General features: G+C 47.9%; 1 long non-coding RNA gene across 1 annotated transcript; it reads right to left on the reverse strand.

Annotated features, from left to right (window-relative positions):
* Window positions 1-1,515: 1,515 nt before the first annotated feature.
* On the reverse strand, window positions 1,516-14,294 carry LOC116969618. Its single transcript, XR_004410859.1, has 3 exons — window positions 14,284-14,294; window positions 8,654-8,656; window positions 1,516-1,569 (listed from the first exon to the last, which is right to left on the reverse strand). It is a non-coding gene; the product is annotated as an uncharacterized LOC116969618 (long non-coding RNA).
* Between the last annotated feature and the right edge of the window lie 3,415 nt (window positions 14,295-17,709).

Here is a 17,709-nt window from a genome sequence, read left to right on the forward strand (position 1 = left end):
GCTGGCCAGTGTGGACTCTTCTGTGCTCCAGCAGGTGGTCAAGCCGGGTGAATACCTTGCCACTCAGCGCACACAAGGTGTCTCTCGCCGGTGTGTAACCGCTGGAGCTCCCGCAGCCCCCGATCTCTCTTGTGACAGTGGGCGCAGCTGCTTGCCGGCGTGGGTCATCCGGTGCTGCCGCAACCCCCGCGAGCTGTCAAACTCCTCACCGCAGTACGGTCAGTCGTAGGGCTGGCCACTGGTGTGCATGCGCTTGTGAGACAGGGCATGTGAGGCCATGGTGAAGCGCTCTCCACACTCCGGGCTGAGGACGGGACGGTCGACGGCGTGCACCCGCTGGTGGGACTGCAGACTGGTGGAGCGGGTGAAGCCCTTGTCGCACTGGGTGCAGGTGTAGGGACGCTCGCCGGTGTCGGTGCGCTGGTGCATCAGTAGGTTGCTGGAGTGGGTGAAGCCCTTGCTGCACTGGATGCAGGTGTAGGGGCGCTCGCCTGTGTGGGTGTGCTGGTGCACCAGCAGGGTGCTGGAGTGGGTGAAGCCCTTTCCGCACTGTGCGCAGATGTAGGGGCGCTCGCCGGTCTGGGTGTGCTGGTGAGACAGCAGCTTGGTGGAGCTGGTGAAGCCTTTGCCGCAGTGGATGCAGGTGTAGGGGCGCTTGCCGGTGTGGGTGCGCTCGTGGGACAGCAGATTGCCGGAGTGGGTAAAGCCCTTGCCGCACTGGGCGCAGGTGTAGGGGCGCTCGCCGGTGTGGGTGCGCTTGTGCACCAGCAGGCTGACGGACTGGGTGAAGCCCTTGCAGCAGTGAGCGCAGGTGTAGGGGCGTTCGCCGGTGTGGGTGCGCTGGTGCACCAGCAGGGTGCTGGAGAGGGTGAAACCCTTGCCGCATTGGGCACAGTTGTAAGGGCGCTCCCCGGTGTGGGTCCACTGGTGGGAATGCAGCCCAGTGGAGCTAGTGAAGCCCTTGCCGGCCTGGGCACAGGTGTAGGGCCGCTCCCCGGTGTGCACAAGCCTGTGCTTCTTCAGCGCTGGTGCCGACTTGAAGCCTTTGCCGCAATCGGAGCAGGTGAAGGGCCGCTCACTGCTGTGCACCCGCCGGTTCTCCCGCAGCCCCGACAAATGAGCAAAGCTCTTGCCGCAGGTGGGGCAGCCATGGGGCTTCTCACCCGTGTGCACCCGCCGGTGGATCTTCAGGTCATTCGCCGTCTTGAAGCTCTTGCCGCAGTCGGAGCAGGTGAAGGGCCTCTCGCCGGAGTGCACGAGGTTGTGCCGCTGCAGCTGGTTATAGAAGGTGAAGCTCTTGCCGCACTCCAAGCAATCGAAGGGGCGTTCTCCCGTGTGCAGCCGCCGGTGGGTCTCCAGCCGGCTCGGGCACTGCCAGGTCTTGCCACACACGTCACACTCATAACGCTTCTCCTTGTTGTGCCCCATCACGTGGTCCTCCATCGAAGATCAGCCCCTCGAAGCTCAGCCAACATACCGAGCGGGGGGGGGGGGGGCACTGGCACCCTGGCCGCGCTCAATGTCCGCTCACGTCCCTGTCTCTCCGTCCGCAGCAACGGCTCCTAAATCCTGCGGGAGGGGAACACAGAGGGTCAACACGCTGCCAAACAGGACATTACTAGCACATATTGGGCGCGTTTATGGCGGTGGAAACCGTTATAAAATTCCGCGCTGCACACTGGCGCAGCGGTACAGTTGTAAATTAATCGGCCTCCACAAAATAGCTAAATTGTACCCAATGTGCGTAGGACAGTGCTAGTGTACGGGGTGATCACTGGTCGGCGCGGACTCCATGGGCCGAATGACCTGGTGTTTCCGCGATGCATCTCTAAACTGAACTAAACCAAAGAAGGGTGTTGACCCAAAACGTCACCCAATTCCTTTCACCACAGATGCTGCCTGACCTGCTGAGTTACTCCAGCACTTTGTGTCTATCTTCTCCACAGATGCTGCCTGACCCGCTGAGTTATTCAAGCACATTGTCATAGAGTCATGGAGTGATACAGTGTTGGAAAGAGGCCCTTCGGCCCAACTCGTACCCGCACTCCTGGATCCCTCGGCTCTACACATTACGCCAGGCTCAGAGTTCAGAGTCCTAATGAGTCCACACCTGGAGTATTGTGTGCAGTTTTGGTCCCCTAATTTGAGGAAGGACATTCTTGCTATTGAGGGAGCCCAGCGTAAGTTCACCAGGTTAATTCCCGGGATGTGGGGGACTGTCATATGGTGAGAGAATGGAGCGGCTGGGCTTGTACACTCTGGAGTTTTGAAGGATGAGATGGGATCTTATTGAACCATATAGGATTGTTAAGGGTTTAGACACGCTAGAGGCAGGAAACATGTTCCCGATGTTGGGGGAGTCCAGAACCGGGGGCCACACAGTTTAAGAATAAGGGGTAAGCCATTTAGAACAGAGACAAGGAAACACTTTTTCTCACAGAGATGTGAGTTTGTTGACTTCTCTGCCTCAGAGGCCGGTTCTGTGGATACTTTCAAGAGAGAGCTAGATAGGGCTCTTAAAGATCATGGAGTCAAGATATATGGGGAGAAGGCGGGATCGGGGAACTGATTGGGGATGATCAGGCATGATCACATTGAATGGCGGTGCTGGCTCAAAGGGCCGAATGGCCTATTCCTACACCTTGTCCATTGCCCCAGCGCCCCGCCATTCACAGTGGAGACCCTGCCCTGGTTTGACTTCCTAAACTGCAACACCCCCACCACCCCCAAACAATGTGACCTCCTCCCTGTGGCTCCCTGCCCCTTACCTCTGCCGCCTCCTGCTCATCACCCCCCTTTGCTCCCTCCCCCTCCTCTCCATCCCCAAACAATGTGAACCCCCACCAGGCTCCCTGCCCTCTTCCATGACTCACTTGACCCCTCTTTCTTCCCCACCCATTCATCCCCCTCGGCACCAAACCCACTCCACCTTGAATCCCCCCCCCTCCCTTTGCTCCCTGCTTCCCCCCACTACTCACTTCACCCCTTTTTCCAACCTCCAGTCTCTCCCCCCTCCCCCGGACTGTCCCCTCTCTGAACCTCTCCCCTTATTCCTGCCCCCCTCGGACCCCACCGCTCAGATATCTCTCCCTCTCCCCTCCGAACTCTCTCTCTCCTCCCCTTCCCCACTCTCTCTCGCCCTCCCTTCTCTCTGCCCCCCTTTCTCTCTCTCTGCCCCTCTCTCCCTCCCCACTCTCTCTCCACCCCTCCTATCGCTCTCCCCCCTCCTATCTCCCTACCTACACTCGCTCTGTCTCTCTCTCTCCCTTCCTCTCTCTCTCTCCCTCCCACTCTCTCTCTCTCTCTCACCCTCCCCCTCTCTCTCCCCTCTCTCACCCTCGCCCTCTCTCTCCCCCTCTCTCACCCCCTCGTTCTCTCCCCCCTCTCTCTCCCTCTCTCTCTCTCTCTCTCCCCTCTCTCTCATCTCTCCTCTCTCTCCTCTCTCTCTCTCTCTCTCTCTCTCTCTCTCTCTCTCTCTCTCCCATCTCTCGTCTCTCTCTCTCTCTCTCTCTCTCTTCTCAATCTCTCCCTCTCTCTCTCTCTCTATCCGATACTCTCTCTCTCTCTCTCCTCACGCCTCTACTTCCCTCATCTCTCCCCCTCTATCTGCCCCTCTCTGTTCGCCACCCCTCTCTCTCTCCCACTCGTCCCCCCTCCTCTGCATCCCCCCTCTCCGCTGCATCGTCCGCCCTCTCGTCCTCTCTCCCGCTCTCTCCTCCTCTCTCCTCTCTCCCCTTATTCCCCTCCTCATCATCCTTCCCCCCTCCTCCTCCGACCTCTCCCATTCTCTCTCCTCCCTCTCTCCTCTCTCCTTCCCCCTCCTCTCTGCCCCCTCTCTCTCCTCCTCTCTCCCCCCCTCCTCTCTCCTCTCTCTCTGTCTCTCCTCACTCCCCCTCGCCCTCTCTCTCTCACCCCCCTCTCTCCCATCTCCAGGTGAGTTTCCAGATGCGTCCCCCCCTCTCTCACTCTCTCCTCTCCTCTCCTCTCCTCTCCTCTCCTCTCCTCTCCTCTCCTCTCCTCTCCTCTCCTCTCCTCTCCTCTCCTCTCCTCTCCTCTCCTCTCCTCTCCTCTCCTCTCCTCTCCTCTCCTCTCCTCTCCTCTCCTCTCCTCTCCTCTCCTCTCCTCTCCTCTCCTCTCCTCTCCTCTCCTCTCCCCTCCTCCCCTCTCCTCACCTCTCCTCCCCTCTCCTCCTCCTCTCTCCTCTCCTCTCCTCCCCTCACCTCTCCTCCCATCTCCTCTCCTCTCCTCTCTCTCCTCTCCTCTCCTCTCCTCTCCTCTCCTCTCCTCTCCTCTCCTCTCCTCTCCTCTCCTTCCCTCTTATCATCTCTCCTCCCCTCTCCTCTCCTCCCCTCCCCTCCGCCTTTCTGTCTTCCTCTCCTCTCTCATTCCCTCCCCTCCCCTCAAATTCATCCATTGTTCGATATCTCTAGATTCACTCTCCCTTGAATCTGAGTCTAAAGAAGGGTCTCAACCCGAAACATCACCCATTCCTTCTCTCCACAGATGCTGCCTGACCCGCTGAGTTACTCCAGCACTCTGTGAAACGCCACCTATCCATGTTCTCCACAGATGCTGCCTGACCCGCTGAGTTACTCCAGCACTCTGTGAAATGTCACCTATCCACCTATTCCTTTCACAGGAGCTGGGACTAAAGATTTTCACCAACATTGAAGTGAAACGACAGATTCTGTGTTACACACAAACCACGCATTTTCGAGGGTATCTTAAATGTGTGAGCGTAGAGACAGAGGGGTGTAAAATGAGGGTAGAAGCAATAGGTAACAAGGTGAAAAGTAAAAGTGGCAGGCCGGCAAATCCAGGGCAAAAATCAAAAAGGGCCACTTTTCAACATAATAGTATAAGGGGTAAGAGTGTTGTAAAAACAAGCCTGAAGGCGTTGTGTCTCAATGCAAGGTGCATTCGTAATAAGGTGGATGAGTTGAATGTGCAGATAGCTATTAATGACTATGATATAGTTGGGATCACAGAGACATGGCTCCAGGGTGACCAAGGCTGGGAGCTGAACATCCAGGGATATTGAATATTCAGGAGGGAAGGACAGAAAGGGAAAGGAGGTGGGGTAGCGTTGCTGGTTAGAGAGCAGATTAACGCAATAGAAAGGAAGGGCATTAGCTTCTGAGGATGTGGAATCGATATGGGTAGAGCTACGAATCACTAAGGGGCAGATAACTCTAGTGGTAGTTGTGTACAGGCCACCTAACAGTAGTAGTGGAGTTGGGGTTGGCATCAAACAGGAAATTAGAAATGCGTGCAACAAAGGTAAAACAGTTATAATGGGTGACTTCAATCTACATATAGATTGGGTGAATCAAATTGGCAAGGGTGCTGAGGGAGAGGATTTCTTGGAATGTATGCGGGATTGTTTTCTAAACCAACATGTAGAGGAACCAACGAGAGAGCAGGCTATTCTAGACTGGGTATTGAGTAATGAGGAAGGGTTAGTTAGCAGTCTTGTTGTGCGTGGCCCCTTGGACAAGAGTGACCATAATATGGTTGAGTTCTTCATTAGGATGGAAAGTGACATTGTTAATTCAGAAACAAGGGTCCTGAATTTAAAGAAAGGTAACGTTGAGGGTATGAGATGTGAATTGGCCAAGATAGACTGGCGATTGATACTTAATGGGTTGACGGTGGATATGCATTGGAAGGCATTTAAAGACTGCATGGATGAACTACAACAATTGTTCATCCCAGTTTGGCAAAAAAATAAATCAGGGAAGGTAGTGCATCCGTGGATAACAAGGGAAATCAGGGATAGTATCAAAACAAAAATGAAGCGTACAAATTAGCTAGAAAAAGCAGCCTACCAGAGGACTGGGAGTAATTCAGAGACCAGCAGAGGAGGACAAAGGGCTTAATTAGGAAAGGGAAAATAGATTATGAAAGAAAACTGGCAGGGAACATAAAAACTGACTGCAAAAGCTTTTATAGTTATGTGAAGAGAAAAAGAGTAGTTACAACAGATGTAGGTCCCTTGCAGTCAGAAACAGGTGAATTGATCATGGGGAACAAGGACATGGCAGACCAATTGAATAACTACTTGGGTTCTGTTTTCACTAAGGAAGACATAAATAATCTGCCGGAAATAGCAGGGGACCGGGGGTCAAATGAGATGGAGGAACTGAGTGAAATCCAGGTTAGCCGGGAAAGGTGTTAGGTAAATTGAATGGATTAAAGGCTGATAAATCCCCTGGGCCAGATAGGCTGCATCCCAGAGTACTTAAGGAAGTAGCCCCTGAAATAATGGATGCATTAGTGATAATTTTTCAAAACTCTTTAGATTCTATTCCTGAGGATTGGAGGGTAGCTAATGTAACCCCACTTTTTAAAAAGGGAGGGAGAGAGAAAACGGGGAATTACAGACCAGTTAGTCTAACATCGGTAGTGGGGAAACTGCTAGAATCAGTTATTACAGATGGGATAGCAGCACATTTGGAAAGTGGTGAAATCATTGGACAAAGTCAGCATGGATTTATGAAAGGTAAATCATGTCTGACAAATCTGATAGAATTTTTTAGTATTGATTTGGATAGAGAACTGGCTGGCAGACAGGAAGCAAAGAGTAGGAGTAAACGGGTCATTTTCACAATGGCAGGCAGTGACTAGTGAGGTACCGCAAGGCTCAGTTCTGGGACCCCAGCTATTTACGATATATATTAATGATTTGGACGAGGGAATAGAATGCAACATCTCCAAGTTTGCGGATGACACGAAGCTGGAGGGCAGTGTTAGCTGTGAGGAGGGTGCTAGGAGGCTGCAAGATGACTTGGATAGGCTGGGTGAGTGGGCAAATGCATGGCAGATGCAGTATAATGTGGATAAATGTGAGGTTATCCACTTTGGTGGCAAAAACAGGAAAGTAGACTATTATCTGAATGGTGGCCGATTAGGAAAGGGGGAGAAGCAACGAGACCTGGGTGTCATGGTACACCAGTCATTAAAAGTAGGCATGCAGGTGCAGCAGGCAGTGAAGAAGGCGACTGGTATGTTAGCATTCATAGCAAAAGGATTTGAGTATAGGAGCAGGGAGGTTCTACTGCAGTTGTACAGGGTCTTGGTGAGACCACACCTGGAGTATTGCGTACAGTTTTGGTCTCCTAATCTGAGGAAAGATATTCTTGCCATAGAGGGAGTACAGAGAAGGTGCACCAGACTGATTCCTGGGATGTCAGAACTTTCATATGAAGAAAGACTGGATAGACTCGGTTTGTACTCACTAGAATTTAGTAGATTGAGGGGGGGATCTTATAGAAACTTACAACATTCTTAAGGGGTTGGACAGGCTAGATGCAGGAAGATTGTTCCCGATGTTGGGGAAGACCAGAACAAGGGGTCACAGTTTAAGGATAAGGGGGAAATCTTTTAGGACCGAGATGAGGAAATCTTTTTTCACACAGAGAGTGGTGAATCTCTGGAATTCTCTGCCGCAGAAGATAGTTGAGGCCAAATCATTGGCTATATTTAAGAGGGAGTTAGATGTTAGAAGTGGAGTTGGGATCACGGAGACATGGCTCCAGTGTGACCAAGGCTGGGAGCTGAACATCCAGGGATATTCAATATTCAGGAGGGATAGACAGAAAGGAAAAGGAGGTGGGGTAGCGTTGCTGGTTAGAGAGCAGAATAACGCAATAGAAAGGAAGGACATTAGCTTTGAGGATGTGAAATCGTTATGGGTAGAGCTGCGAAACACTAAGGGGCAAAAAACGCTAGTGGGAGTTGTGTACAGACCACCTAACAGGAGTAGTGGAGTTGGGGATGGCATCAAACAGGAAATTAGAAATGCGTGCAACAAAGGTAGAACAGTTATAATGGGTAACTTCAATCTACATATAGATTGGGTGAATCAAACTGGCAGGGGTGCTGAGGAAGAGGATTTCTTGGAATGTATGCGGGATAGTTTTCTAAACCAACATGTAGAGGAACCAACGAGAGAGCAGGCTATTCTATACCGGGTATTGAGTAATGAGGGTTAGTTAGCAGTCTTGTTGTGCGTGGCCCCTTGGGCAAGAGTGACCATAATGTGGTTGAGTTCTTCATTAGGATGGAGAGTGACATCGTTATTTCAGAAACAAGGGTCCTGAACTTAAAGAAAGGTAACTTTGAGGGTATGAGACGTGAATTGGCCAAGATAGACTGGCGATTGATTCTTAATGGGTTGACGGTGGATATGCAATGGAAGGTATTTAAAGACTGCATGGATGAACTACAACAATTGTTCATCCCAGTTTGGCAAAAAAATAAATCAGGGAAGGTAGTGCATCCGTGGATAACAAGGGAAATCAGGGATAGTGGTGAATTAGTGGAATTCTCTCCCGCAGAAGGTAGTTGAGGCCAGTTCATTGGCTATATTTAAGAGGGAGTTAGATGTGGCCCTTGTGGCTAAGGGGATCAGGGGGTATGGAGAGAAGGCAGGTACAGGATACTGAGTTGGATGATCAGCCATGATCATATTGAATGGCGGTGCAGGCTCGAAGGGCCGAATGGCCTACTCCTGCATCTATGTTTCTATGTACTTTAACCCATAATAACTCTTATTTTATTTCAAATCTTCTAGCTTTTCTTCTATTTTATTTTAAATGTTTTAGCTATTAATCAACCTGACATGATAATTTTGGTTATAAGTGGAGGAAACCGACTAACGTTGGATGATACATTACTAGGGGAGCAAAGCCCAGTGCATAATTCCATCGATGGAGGTCAATTTCAAATTAATCCTACCCACCATAGGTGGCTTTTTTGTAAGATATTGCTTTTTTGATAACTTACACTGACTTTTTTTGTTAATTCACTATTATGAGTTGTATGATTTAACAATCTTTATGAACACTTCATTTTATGTTTTTCTCTTTCCCTTAATTATGTTTAATAGTGCCAGGAGATGTAAAACTAGTGAAGAAATAATGAAGGACAACCCTGGACTCGGGATTTCGAGGAACTTTGCTGCATCACATGAATCATATATTCTGGTAATAATAGCCAATGCAAGATAATAGTCGAATAAACACCGGAGGTCTCACTTTCTGTAGTTGGAACATTAGAGGTGCGAATGAACCAATTAAGAGGGGTAAAATTCTGGCACAATCATTATATGTAAATCATTAAACATGGATATCGCTTTCCTACAAGAAACGCATTTGAAACAACAAACTCAGATCAGATTAAGGGCTAACTGGATAGGTCAAACCTACTACTCCGCATTCACTTCTAAACCAAGAGGCACAGCCATTATAATTCGGAAAGGTATACCTTTTAAATTAAAGAAGTCCATATCTGATTTTCACAGTGTTTCTTTGTTCTCCTGTTCCCAGAGTTTTGCTCTGTCTGTCTCTAGCTAGTAGCATCCTCCCAAAGCCTGTCGGGATATTGACATCCTGTCCCAGGATATAAGATGTTTCCAATGTTGGGAGAGTCTAGGAAAGGGGCGGGGAACCTTTTCATGTTGGAATGCCGCATTAAGTTAGCTGTAATCTATTAAGGCCGCATCCAGCAAACTTCAATTAGATAAACTTCAAAATGTACATTATTTTGTTAAAATAGCCCTCATGACTTACTATTGTTTAAGTTGTGGCCGTCAGTCGCGGAGGATTATTTTGTTGAATCTTCTTTTACTCTTTAGTATTTTAAATACGTTCATTTTAAGATTAAAATTAAAATAATAAAAGACAAACAAAATTTTAATAAAAATAAAAGGATTAGTTCTACAAAATTTGGATTCATTCAAAAGGCCGCACTTAATGGTCTAGAAGGCCGCAGGTTCCCCACCCCTGATCTAGGACCAGAGTTTCGTAGTCTCGGAATTAAAGGGCGTTCTTTTAGAAAGAGGAGGTGGAAGTGAGGAAGAACTTCTTTAGTCAGATGGTATTTAATCTGTAAAACTCATTGCCACAGAGGGCTGTGGAGGCCAAGTCAGTGGATATTTTTAAGGCAGAGATAGACAAATTCTTGATTAGAGCAGGTATCAAGTGTTATGGGGAGAAGGCAGGAACATGGGATTAGGAGGCAGAGATCAGCCATGATTGAATGGCAGTGGACCCAATGGGCCGAATGGCCCAATTCTACTCCTATAACGTGAACTTTACCTGCGTTATATTATAGATACCATTAGTTTAGAATTAATCAATTACGTTTACATTAACTAAAAACGTCAGTTTAGAAATTGATATGAATGTTATTCAAATGGATTGATATTAAAACAATTTGTGTATCTATATCACTACCCACCAAGTTCATGATTTTCGATATTCAACTAGTGTTTGCTTTCTTCACTTCTTCCTTTGCACTGCATTTACAAAGACAAAAATATACATATTTTTTAATAATGTTAACATTTTAAATAATTAATTCCCAGTCAATATTCATGCTGGCAATACCATCACTGATTGCCCATACTTCAGTTCAGCAATTGATACAGCTGTACCTCTTGTAGGTTGCTGGTTCTCAAAGGAAAGACACCCGAGAATGCATTTGTCTACTGGGAAACTGCAACAAAGCCTCTCAGCCAGGACATAGAGGTACGTAGGATGAAATCTGCAGGACATGTACTCAGAATGTCACCAGAACGGGCACCTAAGATAGCAATGCCAACCTGACGGAAGAAGGAAATGAGGCCGACCAAAACTCATATGGAGGCGAATATTGGGTTTTTATCCGGTTTTTTGCCTCCCCCAGGATATCACGAGGTTTTTGGGATGGAGAGGGGTGATAGCGGTATAAAGGGGAGGGTAGTGTCTTGTGTTCTGTGTCTTGTGTCTACTGTTTGTGGGTAAGTGTGTCTGTTTAGTGTTCAGCCGTGAGCGAATGGCGGTGCGGGCTCGACGGACCTGGTGGTCTACTCTCGCACCTACTTTCTATGTTTCTATGTTTCTATTGCAGAAGGATTTGGAAGCCCGGGACACGAACCTATCGAGGGTGGAAGATGGTGCACACGACCGAACAGAATGGCCAAAGCTTGCTGACCAATGAACTCAACAGTGTGGGAGGAACTAAGTCTAAGTCGAAGTCCAGCAACTACGTCTTAAGGTGCAAACTTTCAAATTCTCAAAACACCACGGAGTTATGATTCAAACAGCATCCTCGTAACAACCTGAACTCTGATTAGAACAGGAGTCATGGGTTATGGGGAGAAGGCAGGAAAATGGGATTAGGAGGCAGAGATCAGTCATGAGTGGAAAGGAAATCTACAATATACTGAACCCAAATACCTATCCTGGAAATTAATTGTCTGTCTGTCTGTCTGTCTGTGTCTGTCTGTCTGTGTCTGTCTGTCTGTCTGTCTATCTGTCTGTCTGTCTGTCTGTCTGTCTGTCTGTCTGTCTGTCTGTCTGTCTGTCTGTCTGTCTGTCTGTCTGTCTGTGTCTGTCTGTCTGTGTCTGTCTGTGTCTGTCTGTGTCTGTCTGTCTGTCTGTCTGTCTGTCTGTCTCTGTCTGTCTGTCTGTCTGTCTGTCTGTCTGTCTGTCTGTCTGTCTGTCTGTCTGTCTGTCTGTCTGTCTGTCTGTCGGTATGTCTGTCTGCCTGTCTGTCTGTCTGTGTGTGTGTGTGTCTGTCTGTCTGTCTGTCTGTCTGTCTGTCTGTCTGTCTGTGTCTGTCTGTCTGTGCCTGTCTGTCTGTCTGTGCCTGTCTGTGTCTGTCTGTGTCTGTCTGTCTGTCTGTCTGTCTGTCTGTCTGTCTGTCTGTCTGTCTGTCTGTCTGTCTGTCTGTCTGTCTGTCTGTCTGTCTGTCTCTGTCTCTGTCTGTGTCTGTGTCTGTGTCTGTGTCTGTGTCTGTGTCTGTCTGTCTGCCTGCCTGCCTGCCTGTCAAAGGCAGTTGTGTTCCACCAAGACAGATGTTGGACATAGAGAGTATTCAATGGATACACGTAATGATCCACTGTACATTGTGCAGCAATCATCGTTTTGTTTCACATTGGTAGCACCTGGTTTTCTTTAACATATCCATTTACGAGCAGAACCCTGTACTAATTATCTAATTTATAAGCAACCATATTTTACACAAACAGACATTGGAACTCTGTAGTTAAATGCAGCAATCATAGAAATCAATTGCTATCAAAGCCAAGAACACAATGTATTAAATTAAATCAGAGCTAGATATGACACTTCTCCCCCTCCCCCCCCCCACGCCTCTCTCTCTTCCTCTTGCCCCACCTGGAATGGGCGCCTACAATCCCACACCACCCCTCCCCCAATGATCACAATGAATGGCGGTGCTGGTTTGAAGGGCCGAATGGACTACACCTGAACTGTTTACAAAACAAAAACAAAACACAACCCAGAACAGTAAACAAGAGCCGCCCCCTTGGCCCGCAGAGTCTATGCCCAATATAAACGCATTACTACCAGCACACCATCCTGATCCAGGTGCCCACCAGCCCAGTTAAGGTCAGCAGCTTGCTCCACTCACTGAAGCACAAAATCAAAATGTCGCCCACAACAATAGCAAAAAAATGAAAATAGTAACAAAAATAAAAGTGAAAAGAGGGGTGAACTTCGCCCAAAATAACAAAAAATAGGAATAACTAGACCAAGTGCTCCCTCTCTATATATTCTCTCTTCCTCTCTCACTATCTCTATATCTGTCTCTCTCCCTCTCTATATATTATGTCTCTCTACCTCTCCCCCCTCTATATCTCTCTCTCTATTTCTCTCCCTCTCTATATATATTCTTTCGCTCTCTCTCTCTATATATATATTTCTCTATCTGTCCCTATTTCCCCCTCTCTCTCTCTATATCTATATATCTGTCCCTATTTCCCTCTCTCTATCTCTCTATATCTATATATATATATGTCCCTATTTCCCTCTCCCTCTATATCTATATATATATATATCTCTGTCCCTATTTCCTTCTCTCTCTATCTCTCTATATCTATATATATATATATCTGTCCCTCTTTCCCTCTATCTCTCTATATCTATATATATATATCAGTCCCTATTTCCCTCTCTCTCTATATCTATATATATATATATCTGTCCCTATTTCCCTCTCTCTCTCTCTCTATATCTATATATATATATCTGTCCCTATTTCCCTCTCTCTCTATATCTATATCTATATATCTGTCCCTATTTCCCTCTCTCTCTCTCTCTCTCTATCTCTCTATATCTATATATATATATATATATATATATATATATATATATATATATATATATATATATATCTGTCCCTATTTCCCTCTCTCTCAATCTCTCTATATCTATATATATATATCTGTCCCTATTTCCCTCTCTCTCTATCTCTCTATATCTATATATATATATATCTGTCCCTATTTCCCTCTCTCTCTATCTCTCTATATCTATATATATATATGTCCCTATTTCCCTCTCTCTCTCTCTATATCGCTCTCTATTTCACTATCTCTCTCCCTCTCCCTATATATTCTCTATCTTTTCCTCTCTCACGATCTCGCTATATCTCTATCTCTCTATCTCTCTCTCTACCTCCCCCTCTCTATATATCTCTATCTCTCTGTCACCCTCTCCATATATATATATTCTCAATCTCTCTCTCTGATTCTCACTATATCTCTCGCTATATCTCGATCACGCTATATCTCTCTCCGCCTATATCCCTCCCTCTATCCCTTTATCACTCTCTATATCTCTCTCTGTCTCTGTCTCCCTCGAACTCTCCTGCCGTGGTTACCGTTGGCAACGTCCCATAGTGATGTCATAGATGCGCTCGGCTGCTTGTGATTGGTGGACTGTTATTGGCCCCGCCCCCCCTCTCTCCCCCCCTCTCTCTCCCCTTCCCTCTCCCTCTCCCTCTCCCTCCCTCTCTCTCACCGTTAGGAGACCAAAACTGTACGCAATACTCCAGGTGTTGTCCCACCAAGACCCTGTACAACTGCAGTAGAACCTGTTCAAGAAGGAACTGCAGATGCTGGAAGATCGAAGGTACACAACATTGCTGGAGAAACTCAGCGGGTGCAGCAGCATCTATGGAGCGAAGGAAATAGGCGACGTTTCGGGCCTAACCCCTTCTCTAACCTCCCTGCTCTTATACTCAGATCCTTTTGCTATGAATGCTAACATACCATTCGCTTTCTTCACTGCCTGCTGCACCTGCATGCCTACTTTCAATGACTGGTGTACCATGACACCCAGGTCTCGTTGCATCTCCCCTTTTCCTAATCGGCCACCATTCAGATAATAGTCTACTTTCCTGTTTTTGCCACCAAAGTGGATAACCTCACATTATCCTCATTATACTGCATCTGCCATGCATTTGCCCACTCACCCAGCCTATCCAAGTCACATTGCACCCTCCTAGTATCCTCCTCACAGCTAACGCTGCCCCCCAGCTTCGGGTCATCCGCAAACTTGGAGATGTTGCATTCAAATCCCTCGTCCAAATCATTAATATATATTGTAAATAGCTGGGGACCCTGCACTGAGCCTTGCGGTACCCCACTAGTCACTGCCTGCCATTGCGAAAAGGACCCGTTTACTCCTAAGCAGCTCTCCGGGACGGTGTGACTGGGAGGGGTTTACATTGTAATGTTCACTGTGTGTGAGTTATTGATCAGAGTGAACACCCGCTGCTGTGGACACTGTGTCTCATCGTGCATTCTGTTACTGTCGGAATCCGTTGATCAATAATTGGATCGATCTCATGAACCAGTGGCCGCGGATCTAACTGTATTTGTGTGTGTTACCGAACCGACAACAATGTGGAATGATTCCATTAACGGAGTCACTCTGCTGCCGGAGTCTAAGTTGTGCCCAGCCTTTCCTCTGGAACCCTCCCATCTCGTTCCCATCAGATGCCGAGTTCCTAGAGCCCTGGTTAAACGCGGGGGCCGCTCACGGTTAAGTCTGTGAAAGCGGCCCCATCAGAGACCGCGAGCAGGGTTAACTATGGAAAGGACCATTGCGCCTATTGTAGCGGGTGGCTGCTCGTTCCCTCCCCGCCCTTTACGCCGGCCTTCGCCTGACCTCGTCTCCCTTGAAGCAGGCAGGCAGGTCGCGCTCAGTCTGAGCCGGCTCTGATATTGCTAAACGTGCAGCAGCAGCGCACCGACTCCAACCCTCCTGATCTTGAGCTGAAAGTCGAGCCGGTGTTCAGCCCCGGAGAGCCCCCGTGTTCAGTAATGCCCAGTGTCCGTTCCCTTGTCTTTCCACAGTGAATTTAGTGGCGATTGCGATCCTGTCCCGGGGAAAGTGCGGCCTCTCCACCTGCACCACTCGCTACCTGGTGGCCATGGCAGCGGCCGATTTTCTCGTCCTGATCACCGAGGTCATTTTATTTTGGATCCGACAGCATTACTTTTATTTGAGTTTCCTGTCCATCTACCCTGTGTGCAGTGTTAACGATGTACTGTCGTATGCAGCTACAGACTGTTCTGTTTGGTTCACCGTCACTTTCACCTTTGATCGGTTTGTCGCCATTTGTTGCCAGAAGCTGAAAAATAACTATTGCAGCAGGAAAACTGTGGCTGTGGTTCTGGCAATAGCCGGCGTTCTGCTCTGTCTGAAAAACCTTCCCCGCTACTTCACACAGGAACTCTGGAGAATCATCGACAATGTCCCGTGGGGCTGTGTCACGGTGGTCAGTACTTACACTGACCCCGGGTGGGTGGCATTTGACTGGATCGACACGGTATTAACTCCGTTCCTCCCTTTCGCTGTAATCCTGCTGCTCAACGTTCTGACAGTCCGGCACATTTTAGTGGCCAGTCGGGTCCGTAAAGGGCTGAGGGGTGAGAGCAAGGGGGGAAATCGCAGTGACTTGGAAATGGAGAGCAGGTGGAGGTCTATGGTTTTACTCTTCACCATCTCCGGCAGCTTCATCCTCCTGTGGCTGACGTTTGTTGTAAACGTTGTCTATTATCAGATCACATGAATTGGAAATGATATGAATGATTCTCAATTGATCTTTCAAAACGTCGGGTATTTGCTGAGGAATCTCAGCTGCTGCACCAACACATTTATGTACGTGATGACCCAGTCCAAGTTCAGGGAGCAGGTGAAGAGCGCGGTAAAATATTCGCTGACCTCAGTGCTTCGGCTTATTAATAAATCCGCGCCCTGTGCGCATCCATCCCAGAGGCGGGCGGCCGCAGTCTCTCCGCTCCGGGCTCCGGCTCCTGAAATTCATCCCCGGAGCCATGAGGGCGGGAGGAGCTAGCCAAAGATGACTGGAGAGATACCCTAGCAGGGATGACAGTGGAAAAACAACGGCACGAATTTCTGGGGATAATTCAGTATCCTCAGTATTCAGTATTGACTTTATTGTCATTCCAGCGTGTACTTCCATACTCAGAAGAAACGAAAAATAGTTTCTCATCAGTTTTTGCCAGTGCAATTAATAAAAACAGAAATGAATACAGACAATTTAAAAACTTATCATATCTAAAATAGACCTAAAATTGAACTAAAACCAGACATTCAAACCGAACAGTGACTTTACCAGAAGGTACACAAAATTGCTGGGGAAACTCAGCGGGTGCAGCAGCATCTATGGAGCGAAGGAAATAGGCGACGTTTCGGGCCGAAACCCTTCTTCAGACCGGTGTGGCTTTACCAGGACAGGTGTCTAGCTGTCAAGGTTTGGGCGAGGTTAGATGTGTTGGTGTATGATGTATGGGGAGGGGACACAGTCCGTTAACCATTTTTATTCATTGTGGGAAGAAGCTGCTTGGCATCCTGCTGGTTCTGCAGCTGATCAGATGGCAGATGTGGTGGGTTGGGCGGTAAGGGTCCTTAGTGATGCAGATGGCTCTGCCGATGCAGCTCTTCTGGTAGATCTCCAACAGGAAAGGGAGTGGGGCACCAATGATCCTACTGGGTGTCTTCACTATCCTGTTTAGCTGTCTTTGTTCGTAAGCTTTACAGCTCCCAAACCAGGAAGTGATATCGTGGGTCAGTATGCTCTCCATGATACCCCTGTAGACGGTCGTTAGAATAATACACACGGTGCAGGATCAATTCATACCAAAGAGGAAGAAAGATTCCAAGGGGAGAAAGGGACGACCATGGCTGTCAAGGGAAGTCAGGGGCAGTATAACAATTAAAGAGAAGAAGTACAACGGAGCAAAGATGAGCCGGAAGCAAGAGGATTGGGTAATGTTTAAATAACAACAGAAGTTAACCAAAAAGATAATACGGTGAGAAAAGATGAGGTGCGGAGGTAAGCTAGCCAAGAATATAAAGCAGGATAGTAAAAGCTGCGTTGGTTATGTAAAGAGGAGACATTAGTTAAGACCAAAGTTGGACCCTCGAAGAGAGAAACAGGTGGATTTATTATGGGGAACAAGTAAATGGCAGATGAGTTGAACAGGGACTTTGGATCCGTCTTCACTATGGAGGAAACATTCAATTTCCCTAATGTACTAGTGGTCAGAGGATCTGGGGTGACGGAGAAACTAAAGGAAATCCACATTAGGCAGGGAATGGTGTTGGGTAGACTGATGGGACTGAATGCTGATAAACCCACAGGGCCTGGTGGTCTGCATCTCTTTTTCTTTTTGCCTTTCGTTCTCTCTCTCTTCTTTCAATCGTTTCAGATTCAATTTATTTGTTGCGCTCGCAGCTCTTGTTTTTTTTAAAGCAGTGTTTTGGCCCGGCCTCCGTCCGAGCTGGGCGGAGAGGAGGAACGAGATAGGAGGAGGGGAGGTGGAGATGAGATTTAAAAAAATGGGACATGGTTAATTTTAATATGTTTATATATATATATATATAT

Source organism: Amblyraja radiata, unplaced genomic scaffold (assembly GCF_010909765.2).
Source record: "Amblyraja radiata isolate CabotCenter1 unplaced genomic scaffold, sAmbRad1.1.pri S89, whole genome shotgun sequence".
NCBI classification, from domain to species: domain Eukaryota; kingdom Metazoa; phylum Chordata; class Chondrichthyes; order Rajiformes; family Rajidae; genus Amblyraja; species Amblyraja radiata.